The following is a 14,385-nucleotide window of genomic DNA, read 5'->3' as shown; positions in this document are numbered from 1 at the left end:
AGACTGGGAGAGGGGTACCACATAGACAGAAGGCAAGAAACAGGTTGAGACTGAGATAGAAGACGAAGGGGAAAGACGGTTTGAAGTAGAATGTGATTGCAATTTGAGCCAATACAATTGGAAGTATGGTTTAGCTAGACATGGGTTTCTGAAAACTGTGGAGGTATTTGTTGTTAGTCTAGGAGACTAATATAGTCTAAGTGGATTATACTGTAGCGTTTGCAGTAAGTAAGGTAAGTCTATAGTAAGTCTAAACTTATTGACTCTCACCGGATTATCCCAGTTACATCATGCCTCACACTCCTGGTCTTGCCAGGAGTCTTTCATCAGCTGAGCAGTGGGACTGTAAGCCTTGCCAGGTCAGATATACAGGGAGATTCCCTGATATTGTTTCCAAACTGGGAATTGCTGCTACATGAATCTCACAGGATTGACTCTGGCCTTTCCTTGGAACCCAAGGGTGCTTGCTGGGTGCTGACTCATAACATTTGGGTCAGGAGAGCCCCTTAAGATTACTAGTCATTTTGTTTATTCTTCCAGTTCTCAGTCTTAAAATTTTACTCACCCTTAAAGCCAAGTATTACTACCACAGGCATGCTTAGTTTTGTATGACTTTTTGAGACCCGATGGACTATAACCTGCCAGGCTCCTCTTTCCATGGGATAGTTCAGGTAAGAATACTGGAGTAGGTTGCCATTTCTTTCTCCAGGGGATCTTCCTTACCCAGGGATTGAACCCCTGTCTCCTGCATTGCCAGTGGATTCTGTACCTGGTGAACCGTCAGGGAAGCCTATTACTACCACCTGCTCTGTGAAAACATGTCTGTTTTCTCTCAGTTCAGTTCAGTTCATTTCAGTCGCTCGGTTGTGTCTGACTCTTTGCAACCCCATGGACTGTAGCACACCAGGCCTCCCTGTCCATCACCAACTCCTGGAGCTTGATCAAACTCATGTCCATCAAGTCAGTGATGCCATGCAACCATCTCATCCTCTGTCATCCCCTTCTCCTCCTGCCTTCAATCTTTCCCAGCACCAGGGTCTTTTCCAATGAGTCAGTTCTTCGCATCAGGTGGCCAAAGTATTGAAGCTTCAGCTTCAGCATCAGTCCTTCCAATGAACACTCAGGATTGATTTCCTTTAGGATGGACTGGTTGGATCTCTTTGCAGTTCAAGGGACTCGCAAGAGTCTTCTCCAACACCACAGTTCAAAAGCATCAATTCTTCAGTGCTCAGCTTTCTTTATAGCCCAACTCTCACATCCATACATGACAACTGGAAAAACCATAGCTTTGACTAGATGGACCTCTGTTGGCAAAGTAATGTCTCTGCTTTTTAATATGCTGTCTAGGCTGTCATAACTTTTCTTCCAAGGAGCAAGCGTCTTTTAATTTCATGGCTGCAGTCACCATCTGCAGTGATTTTGGAGCCCCCCAAAATAGTCTGTCACTGTTTCCATTGTTTCCCCATCTATTTGCCATGAAGTGATGGGACCAGATGCCATGATCTTAGTTTTCTGAATATTTAAGCCAACTTTTTCACTCTCCTCTTTAACTTTCTTTAAGAGGCTCTTCAGTTCTTCTTCACTTTCTGCCATAATGGTTGTGTCATCTGCATGTCTGAGGTTATTGATATTTCTCCAGGCAATCTTGATTCCAGCTTGTGCTTCATCCAGTTCAGCATTTCTCATGATATACGCTGCATATAAGTTAAACAAGCAGGGTGACAATATACAACTTTGACGTACTCCTTTCCCAACTTGGAACCAGTCTGTTGGTCTACGTCCAGTTTTAACTGTTGCTTCTTGATCTACATACAGATTTCTCAGGAGGCAGGTCAGGTGGACTGGTATTCCCGTATCTTTAAGAATTTTTCACAGTTTGTTGTGATCCACACAGTCAAAGGCTTTGGCATAGTCAATAAAGCAGAAGTAGATGTTTTTCTGGAACTCTCTTGCTTTTTTTTATGATCCAACAGATGTCAGTCTCCTCTTTCCATGGGTTTCTCAAGGCAAGAATATTGGAGTGGGCTGCCATGCCCTCCTCCAGGGGATCTTCCCAACCCAGGGACTGAACGCACGTCACTTATGTCCCCTGCATAGGAGGCGTGTTCTTAACCACTAGTGCCACCTGGGATGCCCAATCATAGTACAGTACTTGTAGTTTTATGTAGCACATATTGTTCTGCCTTACATGGTAATTGTTTATATACATTAAAAGACAATTTTCAGGAAAAAGTAAACTTATGCCTCTTATACAGATAATAAAATGAACATGTTGATATTAAAATGAGCATGTGTTAAAGATTGAAAGTCCAAGGGAAATAAGCAGATGTTGTAACTAGTTCCAAGAAAAAGTAAATGAAAAAAAAATACTCATATTTATATGAATAAAAGAATGTTGTGAAATTTCAAATGGAGACAAACCTGATTTCTTTCTAAATAGTTATTTAAAATTTGCAGATGGGAATACCAGAGCACCTGATCTGCCTCTTGAGAAATTTGTATGCAGGTCAGGAAGCAACAGTTAGAACTGGACGTGGAACAACAGACTGGTTCCAAATAGGAAAAGGAGTTCGTCAAGACTGTATATTGTCACCCTGCTTATTTAACTTATATGCAGAGTACATCATGAGAAACGCTGGACTGGAAGAAACACAAGCTGGAATCAAGATTGCCGGGAGAAATATCAATAACCTCAGATATGCAGATGACACCACCCTTATGGCAGAAAGTGAAGAGGAACTAAAAAGCCTCTTGATGAAAGTGAAAGTGGAGAGTGAAAAAGTGGGCTTAAAGCTTAACATTCAGAAAACGAGGATCATGGCATCTGGTCCCATCACTTCATGTGAAATAGATGGGGAAACAGGGGAAACAGTGGAAACAGTGTCAGACTTTATTTTTCTGGGCTCCAAAATCACTGCAGATGGTGACTGCAGCCATGAAATTAAAAGACGCTTACTCCTTGGAAGGAAAGTTATGACCAACCTATATAGCATATTCAAAAGCAGAGACATTACTTTGCCAACAGAGGTCCATCTAGTCAAAGCTATGGTTTTTCCAGTTGTCATGTATGGATGTGAGAGTTGGGCTATAAAGAAAGCTGAGCACTGAAGAATTGATGCTTTTGAACTGTGGTGTTGGAGAAGACTCTTGCGAGTCCCTTGGACTGCAAGGAGATCCAACCAGTCCATTCTGAAGGAGATCAGCCCTGGGATTTCTTTGGAAGGAATGATGCTAAAGCTGAAACTCCAGTACTTTGGCTACCTCATGCAAAGAGTTGACTCATTGGAAAAGACTCTGATGCTGGGAGGGATTGGGGGCAGGAGGAAAAAGGGACGACAGAGGATGAGATGGCTGGATGGCATCACCGACTCGATGGACGTGAGTCTCAGTGAACTCCGGGAGTTGGTGATGGACAGGGAGGCCTGGCGTGCTGCGATTCATGGGGTCGCAATGAGTCGGACATGACTGAGTGACTGATCTGATCTGATCTGGTCTGATAGGCTAAAATCAGATAACCTTGAAGGGAGTCCTCTAAACAATATATAATTTTCCACTGAAGCATAACATTTTTTTCTACAGCCTCCTATGCTTTGATCAAAAATAGCCCTAAAGAAAGACTATTCTTGATCATAACCTAAAGCTGGTCTCATTGGATTGTGTCTAATTATTTATATAGGTACAGTAAGAGTGTTAATTCATGATCCAGGTATCCTTAAGATTGCTTTGTTGGAAGTTTTTATAAGGAGTTTCATATTTGACTTTTAAAATATTTGTTAATTAACCAGACTGAATATTCATTCATAGTTCATCTGTTTTCAACCTGATTTTATTTTTAAATTTTGAGGCTTCTGTGTCTGTGTGTATTTTGGGCTTCCCAGGTGAGTTTATCAGCTGAGCCACCAGAGAAGCCTAAGATTTGAAGGACTTGACAAGGTAACACAAAGACTTTGAAAGAAACTGATGAATTGTCTGTTTCACTTTTTTTCTTTTTCCCAGAGATGTGTGGGCATATCCGCCCCCCACAACCAGCTGAAGCTCTGTCATTCTAAACTAGAAAGACCTACACAAAGTCATTAGTAGGAAAGTGGGGGAAAAGGTTAGAAACAGGGCTCAATCAATAGAAGTTGCTAGAGCACATTTTAGCATATGGTGAGAGCACATAGATGATATTTGATTCTGAAAAGGGGAAGAATCAAACCCAATTTTGGGGTTTAAAATAAGAGTTTCTCTGGGATTTCCCTGGTGGTCCAGTGCTTAAGACTTCAAGATTCCAATACGCAGGCTGTGGGTTCAAACCCTGGTTGGGGCAAGAAGATTCCACATGCCGCAAGGTGCAGCCAAAAGATGAAAGTAACCTAAGAGCTTCTCAGAAGCACGAGGATTAGGACTGTCCCAGGAATTTCGATCTCAAGCACAATTCCTGCCTGTCCTTTACATATTTTACAAGGAATGCCAACAGTGTGCTAGGAACTAGGGATCTGACTCCCGTAGGAAAGAGTTTTTTGGGGAAACTGTAGGATGAAGGTATTTCTGGGCCAAAGGCGATATAAAGAGAGTTTGTCCAAATGTGGGGCCTGCCTTTGCTGCCATAGGCACCTAAAGGTCGCAGAAACGTCTCCAGTTTTTATTGTAGGAGACTAGTTTCTTTATCCAGGCTTCCTTTAATCTTACTAGTAAACTTTTCCCTAAAAGACCTTCCAATTCTTGTCTGCAAAAAGCATCATAGTTCTTTGATGTCACATGCTTCTGATTTCTAAATCCAACTTCCAATTTTCCTTTGTCCAACCTGTTCTCCCTGTTTCATTCCTCTTGTTTCACAATGATGCAGTAAAACTGTATTCCCGAGTATAGATTTAAGAGAGCAGCGGTGGAAGGCAGGGAGGCATCCTACCGTCACCCCAGGGGCTGAGAACAAAGGGATCTGATCTCCATATATTCGGAGTGGCCTGGGGAACAGTTGATATCTTCTCTTTCCACCACCATCATCATGTGATTCAGTACATGCATTTTTTCTTCTAAAAGCTTAAATTTTCTCATCTTTGGAATGGGGAGGAGTATAATCTCCTAGCTGTGAAGTGGTACAGACATAAGTGTTAGGTAAAAACAGAGCTGGAACCATTTGGAATCAAGGGAATAATTCTGAAATCATGAATAAGGAAAATTAAATGTTAACTTGAATTAGCATGGACAGCTGACCTTTGACACTCCACAGCATATTCTCAAAAGAAAAGATTTATATTAAAAGGTAAATTCATGGGACTTCCCTGGTGGTCCAGTGGCTAAGACTCCACGCTCCCAGTGCAGGGGGCCCAGGTTCAACCCCTGGCCAGGGAACTGAGATTCCCCCCATGCTACAACTAAAGATCCTGTGTGCTTACAACTAAGACCTAACATAGCCAAATAAATATATAAATATATATATAGTTTTTTTAAAAGGTAGTCATACCATCCCATTTCTAGAATTAGCAAACTGAGAACTACTAGAAAGAATTTAAAAGTTGACAGAGTTGCTTTTTTTTTTTTTTCATGTTTTACAAAACTTTCTATAAAGTAATTATATATGGACTTCCCTTGTGGGGTTGGTAAAGAATCCACCTGCAGTGCTGGAGACCTGGGTTCAATTCCTGGGTTGGGAAGATCCCCTGGAGAACGGAAAGGCTACCCACTGCAGTATTCTGGCCTGGAGAATTCCAAGGACTTTATAGTCCAAGGGGTCGCAAAGAGTCGGACACGACTGAGCATCTTTCACTTTCATGTATACACACACACACACACACACACACACATAGGAAATTGCAAAAATAGTTCAGGGAGGAAATTTACCCAGTTTCCCCCAATGGTTCCTTTTAATATAACTATAGCTCAATATTAAAAGCAGAAACCTGGCATTAGTACAGTATGTATTGTAAGATGGTACGGATAAACCCAAACAAACTTTTGGGCCAACCCAGTATGTATGGTTCTATGTTGCTGTTTCCACATGCGCTGATTCATGTAAACACCACCATCGTCAAGACGCGGAACTCTTCCATCACCACAGAGACCTCCCTCTCATGTTACTCCTAGAGAGTCACCTTCCTACCCCCCTGCACGATCCCTAAGCCCTGGTCACTATTCATTTCCTCGCTACCTCTATAATGTTGTCATTTCGAGAATGTTATTTAAATGGAACCATACAGTATGTGGGGGCTTTCCTGGTGGTTCAGACAGTAAAGAATCCACCTTTAATACAGGAGACCTGGGTTCAGTCTCTGGGTGGGGAAGTTCCCTTGGAGAAGGGAATGGCAACCCACTCCAGGATTCTTGCCCAGAGAACTTCGTGGACAGAGGAGCCTGGTGGGCTACAGTCCACAGGGCCAAAGAATCGGACACGACTGAGCAGCTGCCACTGTCACTTGGTTTGCACAGACTACCCTTTTCTTGAGCCTTTACTTAAATAGCCAGCTTTTCTTGGTGTGTTTTTCTTTTTCCTTTCCTTCTCTTTTCTGTCTGTGCTGTTGTGCTTCTGGACTGCAGGCTTCTCCAGTACCCAGTCCAGAATAAAAGGAAACCTGGACAAATCACTGCTCTGTCTTCTCCCAGATCTCGAGGTTCCTAGCTAATCTTGCTTCTTCTCTCTACTTTTTCAGAGTTTTCTTATGGTGCTGTGTGTTTAATGCCCAGGGGTTTTAGCACTTAGCAATGGGCGTGGCTTCCTCCTGGTAGTTCAGTCGGTAAAGAATCTGCCTGCAATGCAGGAGACCTGGGTTCGATTCCTGGGTTGGGAAGATCCCCTGGAGAAGGAAATGGCAACCCACTCCAGTACTCTTGCCTAGAGAATCCCATGGACAGAGGAGCCTGGCAGGCTATAGTCCATGGCGTCACAAGAGTCGGACACGACTTGGTGACTAAATCACCACCACCACCAAGTACAATAGGGAGCAATGGGTCTATTCCATTTGATCCAAAAACCAGATGCCCACCAGGCCTTAAAAATGGCCATTTCTCCTCTAAGAACATAAATCTGATCACCTCTCAATCCTTTTTGAAAACCTTTTCTTTACATCCAGCTATCCAAAGAACAAGATCCCAGCCCATTAACACTGACGTTTAAGGTTATTTCACCACAAGGGACTGTGGTTGTAACCTCTGGAACACCTCACTGTGCAGGCGTGCTCTCCAGCTAACAGAATTTTTTATGCACCATTTTTTGAACAGACCACGTTTTTTCCTGCTTTGTCATTTTGCACACACTGGTGTCCAGGCACTCTGCAGGTCCCAGTTTTTTGTTCTTCTCCACTTGGCCCACACCCAGCTATAGTTCACATCTGCTTCTCATATGAGGTACCGTGAATGCTCTCAGCTCTTCCAGAGTTATTTGATCCTTTGTCGGTGCCACCTTAGGAGTATGTTCATACTTAGGAGTATGAACATACCTGTATAAGTGGTAGCTTCTCCTAGAGCTTCCCTCGTGGCTCAGTGGCAAAGAATCTGCCTGCCATCACAGGAGACCTGGCTTCGATCCCTGGGTGGGGCAGATTTCCTAGAGGAGGAAGTGGCAACTCACTCTAGTATTCTTGCCTGGAGATTTCCATGGACAGAGGAGCCTGGCAGGTTACAGTCCATGGGTCACAAACAAGTTGGACTTAACTTAGCAACTAAACAACAACAACTTCTCCTAGGACTCTGAGGTGGAATTATATCTCTACACATCTCTGTCCCATTCAACTGTGACTTTGAGATTAGGACCATGCCTCTCTTGCTCATCAGTATATCCTCAGCACAGAGCCGCACGCCTGGCGCATAGCTGCCATTCAAAAAGTGTTGATTAAATGAATAAAGGAATGAATTGTTACTTTCAGATACTAGAGCAACTGAAAGTTGTCCTCAGCTTGTGTGAGCAGACTCCGGGAGGCTGCCTTTTATATATTCCTTTCTTATTTTCTCCCTTGAACAAAGTGACTTTGGGAGGCCATAATACTTTTTAAATTATTTATTTAGTTAGTTGTCTTTTGCTGTGCCGGGTCTTCATTGCTGCACACAGGCTTTCTCTAGCTGCATCAAACAGAAGCTGCTTTTCGTCATGGTGCATGGCCTTCTCATTGTGTTGGAGTCTCTTGTTGCGGAGCACAGGCTCCAGAGCATGGGCTCAGTAATCGTGGTACACAGGTTTAGTTGCCTCACGGCACGTGGACTGTTCCTGGACTAGGGATCGAATCCATGTTCCCTTAGTTGGCAGGCAGATTCTTATCTACTGGACCACCAGGGAAGTCCTGAGAGACCATAATAATTTAACCACCTCCCCAATCTGCTCCCTCCCTCCTGCAGTCTGTCTCCTTATATATATCTGCTGCCACTGGTTGATGGTGTGAGAGCAGGGCTTTCGCCTTGTTTTACTCTTGCTGCTGCTGCTGCTGCTAAGTCGCTTCAGTCATGTCTGACTCTGTGCGACCCCAAAGAGAGCAGCCCACCAGGCTCCCCCGTCCCTGGGATTCTCCAGGCAAGAGGACTGGAGTGGGGTGCCATTGCCTTCTCCGTGTTTCACTCTTAGTGGTCTCAAAAGCCCATTCTTAAGGCCATTGAGTCTTGAGTAGACTTAAGCCCCTCCCTTTCACCAGTCTTATCAATGCTGGAGCTTTCTTTGCCAAGAGCTTCCAAACTATTGTCTTTTATTTGTTTATGTTTTGGATTTATTTCTTTTAATTTTTTTAATGTAAATTTTTTAAAATTGGAGAATAATTGCTTTACAATATTGCGCTGGTTTCTGCCATATATCAACATGAATCAGCCATAAGTATGCATATGTCCCCTCCCTCTTGAACCTCCCTCCCACCCCTCTAGGTTGTCATAGAGCACCAGGTTTGAGCTCCCTGTGTCATACAGCAGCTTTCCACTGGCTGTCTAACTTTATATATGGTAATGTGTATGTTTCGGTGCTGCTCTCTCAGTTTGTCCCACTTCCCCACCGTGTCTGCAAGCCTGTGCTCTGCGTCTGTGTCTCCCTTGCTGCCCTGCAGCTCGTTCCATCAGTACCGTCTTTCTAGATTCCATGTGTGCTGAGTTGCTTCAGTCGTGTCCGACTCTTTGTGACCCTATAGACTCTGGCCCACTAGGCTCCTTGTTCCTGGGATTCTCCAGGCAAGAATATTGGACTGGGTTGCCATGCCCTTCTCTAGGGGATCTTCCTGACCCAGGGATCAAAACTGTCTGTATCTCTTGCAATTGGCAGGCGGGTTCTTCACCACTAGCGCCACCTGGGAAGCTCATATATGCATTAATATATGATATTTTTCTCTTTCTGACTTACTTCACCCTGTATAATAGGTTCTAGGTTCATCTACCCCATTAGAACGGACTCAAATGTGTTCCTTTTTATGGCTGAGTAATATTTCATTGTGTATATGTACCACAACTTCTTTATCCATTCATCTGTCAATGGACATCCATGTCTTAGCAATATAGTGCTACAGTGAACATTGGGGTACATGCGTCTTTTTCAGTTATGGTTTCCTCAGAACATATGCCCAGTAGTGGGATTGTTAGGTCATATGGTAGTTTTATTCCTAGTGGTTTTTTTTTTTTTTTTTTGCGCACTCCATAGTGTTATCCATAGTAGCTATATCAATTTGCATTCCCACCAACAGTGCAAGAAAGTTCCCAAAACATTGTCTTTTATTGAGAAACAAAACCTTTTTGGATACACGGCCACCTTGTTTATCTATTTTTTTTTGTATTGGCTGGAAGAAGTTTAAAAGCAACTCTTCTTAAGATTTCAGCACCTTTCATTTTTATGACACTTGACTCAACCCATAAATCCATTCTTGTTACCCCCCAATTATTCTACGTGTGTTATCATAATGCTTACAGTAACTCGGTGAGTGAAATTGTATACACTCACAGACATACACACATGCCTATACATTCATACCTATACACACACTCACAGGATATTAAAGACTTTTCAGGTGAATCTATTCTGTTATATCCACCAAAACTTTTTTTTTTTAATTGAAGGCTAATTACTTTACAATATTGTGGTGGTTTTTGCCATACATTCCCATGAATCAGCCATGGGTGCACATGCGTTCCCCATCCTGACCCTCCTTCCCACCTCCCTCCCCATCCCATCCCTCAGGGTCATCCCAGTGCACCAGCCCTCAGCACCCTGCCTCATGCATCAAACCTGGACTGGCGATCTATCTCACATATTATAATATGCATGTTTCAGTGCTATTGTCTCAAATCATCCCACCCTCGCCTTCTCCCCCAGAGTCCAACAGTCTGTTCTTTACATCTGTGTCTCTTTTGCTGTCTCGCATATAGGGTCATCATTACCATCTTTCTAAATTCCATATATATGCATTAATACATTGTATTGGTGTTTTTCTTTCTGACTTACTTCACTCTGTATAATAGGCTCCAGTTTCATCCACCTCATAGAACTGATTAAAATGCATTCTTTTTAATAGCTGAGTAATATTCCATTGTGTATATGTACCACAGCTTTCTTATCCATTCGTCTGCTGATGGACATCTAGGTTCCTTCCATGTCCTGGCTATTATAAACAGTGCTGTCAGTGTGTATACCCAGCAGTGGGATTGCTGGGTTGTGTGGCAGTTCTATTTCCAGTTTTTTAAGGAATCCCACACTGTTCTCCATAGTGGCTGTACTAGTTTGCATTCCCACCAACAGTGTAAGAGGGTTCCTTTTTCTCCACACCCTCTCCAGCATTTATTGTTTGTAGACTTTTTGATAGCAGCCATTCTGACCAGCGTGAGATGGTACCTCATTGTCCACCGACACTTTTTAAGGACTCTGATCCTCTGGTGCCTGTATTTTTTCCACATGTATAATGGCCATTGGTTTCTAAAAGTTGTAGTCAGTATCTGTTCCTAATGCTAAATATAAGCTCATGCACATATAATAATTGTTCCACCAAACTTATTTAATATGGCCATACACTTTTTATATGCATAATTTTAAATTCTTACAGCTCCCCTGCAAGACAGATGTTATTATCCACATTTTACAGAGGAGAGAACTGAGGTTCAGAGAAGCAGCTGAGACAGAGGTGGCTCTGCTCAAAGCCCGTGTTCTTTTCACTGCACTTGGCCTCTCAATAAAAAGGCCTAAGTGAAATAGAATCTTTAAGGACTTCCCTTGTGGCCCATGGTTAAGAATGCGTGTTTCCACCGCAAGGGGTGTGGGTTTGATCCCTGGTGGGGAAACCAAGATCCTACATGGGCGTGGCCAAACGAAAAAGAAAACGAATTTTTAAGATGTTGAATAATCTCTATTTCTCCTAATATCTCAACTCCTACCCCATTAATCAAGACCCTGGGCTTTGATTCTATCACAAAAATTGAGCTATTCTCTGTTGAGCGAGACAGAAGTGGGAGGGGAAAAATGTGTTTGAATAATGATGCTTGTGTGCGTGCAGGGAAACATGAAGGTTCTGCCTCCTGATGCTTTACCTCATGGTCTGTTCTCACAGACTTTCTCAAGAATTCAGGTCCCTGGGTCCCTCTGAAGTTACCAGAAAGGACACTCGTTGCCCTATCTGGAAGGATCCAAAAAAAAACTGACCACCCAAAAAGCTCTGTGGATGGCCAAAGAAACTTGCTAGCAATAGGAACTGGTGATTGATGGACAAAAAGGCCATGAACTGCCAGCACCAGGGGAATGGCTACCCACTCCAGTATTCTTGCTTGGAGAATCCCACGGACAGAGGAGCCCGGTGGGCTACAGTCCATGGGCTTGCAAAGACGCAACTGAGCGTCTTTCACTCACTCCATACTAAACTATAAGTGAACATTTTTTAAAAAATTATTATTTTGTATTGGGGTGTAGCTGATTAACAATGTTGTGATAGTTTTAGGTGGACATCAAAGGGATTCAGCCATAACATATAGCTGTATCCATTCTCCCCCAGACTCCTTCCCATCCAGGCTGCCACATAACCTTGAGCAGAGTGCCCTGTGCTATATAGTAGGTCCTTGGTGGTTATCCATTTTAAATAGAGTGTCATGGTGAGCATTTTTGACCAATTATAGGTCTATCCATGGGATCTCCTCCATGGGATCTCCTGATGTTCCAGTGGTTAAAACTCATACTCCCACTGTAGAGGGCATGGGTTTGATCCCTAGTCAAGGGTCTAAGACCTCATATGCCAGAAATTAAAAAATAAATAAATAAAATTTTTAAAAATTATTAAAAAATTTTTTAAATTTAATTTAATCACTACCCACAGTGAGAACTAAGGCTCTTTTCCTTTAGTGTGTGACTACATAGCTCATCCCTTCCCTCCTGATTTCCTTTAGATACTGCTACGCACACCCGGCCGGGTTTGAGCAGGTAGCGTGTGAGGGGGGCCAGATAACAGGAAGGTGAACCAAGGGTAGGACGCTTGTGTAGGTGAGTGAAAGGAATATCCTCTTTCATAGTCCCCCTAAACAAGGAAGCGAGAAGATGACTGTCAGCTCCCCGATGGGAGCAAGGGAGGAACACTGGTCGGGGTGTCTCCACTGCCATCCTGGCCCCTTGAACAGGGATCTAAGGCTGAATTCCCAAGAAGGAACTAGGACAAGGCAAAGACTGTCTCAGGACTGGCCCTGCCCCCAACAGCTTGGGAGCCATACCACCGACAGGGGATAATTTCTGTGCCTCTTTGAGGGTTCCAGCCACAGACGAGCGTGATCTCCCGAGGGACAAAAACACATCTTCTCTGGAGGGGCATGTAAAATGAGTGGTAATGAGTCTTATTCCTTGGCTTCTCTCTCTCTCTGCAATGGAAAGCTAGCGATTCCACACAGCTGAAGTCTGGATAGCACCCCTGGAGGCCTGTGTGTGTGCTAAGTCGCTTCAGTCATGTCCAACTCTTTGCGACACCACGGACTATAGCCCGTCAAGCTCCTCTGTCCATGGGATTCTCCAGGCATGAATACTGGAATGGGTTGCCAAGCCCTCCTCCAGGGGGTTTTCCCGACCCAGGGATTAAACCCAGGTCTCCAATGTCTCCCGCATTGGGATGCAGTTTCTTTACCACTAGTGCCACCTGGGAAGCCCCCTGGAGGCCTGGTGCTCAGTTCTTTCCTTCCCCTGCTCACATCCATGTACTTCTCCCGTGTAGCCTCAAGTGAGCTCAGCTACTTCCTTGGCTCCTTTATATCCAACTTTATCCTTCCCTCTAGTCCCTGGGACACAAGCAGCTGTCTTCCTGGTGATATCAGCTCATTATTCCAGTGTCTTTTCCACCTTTAATCTGCCTTCTCTCAGGCCCAATGTCTTTTGGGTGTTACTGACCTCAGAGCTGTCCATTATGCATTCTGGGGAAGCAGGTGTCTCCTGGGGTTGTCCCAGGCAAACCAGCATATGTGGTTAGCCTTCCCAGATGGATCATGCCCGCCTCACTGACTTGTAAGAATGAATGGAATAAATGTACATCTGGGCACTGTGTATGGTGTAATTTAAGGGCTGAGTTAGCTACTGGTAGCTGAGCTCTTCCTCAGGTGTCTCAGCTCCCTACCTTACACACCCTAGCTGGCTCCTTCTTCCTGTTCGCTCTCTCCTTTCATTTCTAGTCCCCCACCTCCTGTACTCTGCTTGTTGGCATCTCCATCTCTGCGGCTAGATACTGGCTCCCAAACTTCCTGGTGTTAAGGGAGGGTTTTACAACTCTGTTTACCTCTTTTTGCCTGATTCCGGGACTGGTAGGGGCCAAGCCCACTCTCCTGGGTCCGATCCTGTTTGGTATAGCCCTTACCGGGCATGTCTCTGACCTTGAACTTTGGGCCTGGGCACTCCTAGGAGTCAGGGGCAGGGTGGGGTTAGAGCTGAAATCTATTTGTACAGGGACGTTCCTAGTTTACGTCCTAATAACAATTTTATTCTCCAGGCCATGCTTCCCTCTCCACCCCGCGACAGTTCACCCTTGGTTTCACAGCCAACGATCTCACAATAACTCCTTTTTTATAGGTGGAAACATGCCCTGGAACTCTTCAGGCTAGATGTGTGCAGAATCTGTGCCTCCGAGGGGCCCTCCACTGTTTCATGGCTGCGGGCCTGCAGACGGGAGAGCAGGAGTGGCCGCGACCCTGTCCCCGTGGGGAGTAGAGTGGTGGCGGGGAGGATCGGAGGGTCCTGTCTGGCTCAGCGCACAGGCTGGAATCTGAATGGGACAGCAAGTCCCTGCTGGGACCTGGGAAGTATTGTTTGGGGCCAGGGGGCGCTCGCACTCAGATGGCGGTCCTGTCCGGGGGCCGCGGGGAGTCAGTCCTGGCCCTCCAGCCGGCCTCAGTTTCCCCGGCAGTGTCTGGGTCACTAGTAACCAGGGTAGGAAGGCGCGGCAGGAGCCGCTGCGGGCAGACAGAAGGTCGCTCAGAGCCGGCTGCCTGTGTGATCGCAGC

Source organism: Bubalus kerabau, chromosome 5 (assembly GCF_029407905.1).
Source record: "Bubalus kerabau isolate K-KA32 ecotype Philippines breed swamp buffalo chromosome 5, PCC_UOA_SB_1v2, whole genome shotgun sequence".
Classification (NCBI taxonomy): Eukaryota; Metazoa; Chordata; class Mammalia; order Artiodactyla; family Bovidae; genus Bubalus; species Bubalus kerabau.
This window is presented reverse-complemented; position numbering follows the sequence as displayed.